Consider the following 586-nt stretch of genomic DNA (forward strand, 5'->3'; position numbering starts at 1 on the left):
CGGCGGTCCCCCCCGTTTTGGCTATTGGGTAAATCACATGCAGCCACACCCAGAACACGTTCTACTTTTGGTTGTCTTCAAAATACGATTTTTGGGGGAAAAAAAAAAAAAAGAAAGAAAGAAAAAGGAGAAGCCAGCGAGATGGTGGGACGTGGTGTCATCATGCATCTGGAATGAGGGGGGGGAGCGAGAAGCAGCAGCCCACACCCTCATTCCAGAGTTTATTATCCTCCGAAGGGAGCCCGCTCCTCCCATTCCCCCAGGACGGACCAGCACCAGGGACGGATTCTTGTGTCTACGTTACACATTCGTGTCCCGTTTCGTTTTGCCCTCCTACGCAGTCCCTCTTCTCCTTTTTACGCCGCTGCATCTAGCCTTGGCTGCTGCCTCCTTCCACCCCAGTCCTTCGGTCCCCTCTTCTTACTCTTTTCCTGCCTGCCTCTCGCACACGCACGCTGCAGGGCCCGCATCCCTGTTTGCCTAAAGGACACGCTCGGCTTGCCACGGTGCCGGGACGGGCTCTCGCCTCCCCCCGGTGCTCCCGCCGGCTGTCACGCTGCGGACACACGGCCCACCCGGCACGCCC

This window comes from Aptenodytes forsteri, unplaced genomic scaffold, assembly GCF_000699145.1.
Source record: "Aptenodytes forsteri isolate BGI_AS27 unplaced genomic scaffold, ASM69914v1 Scaffold286, whole genome shotgun sequence".
Classification (NCBI taxonomy): Eukaryota; Metazoa; Chordata; class Aves; order Sphenisciformes; family Spheniscidae; genus Aptenodytes; species Aptenodytes forsteri.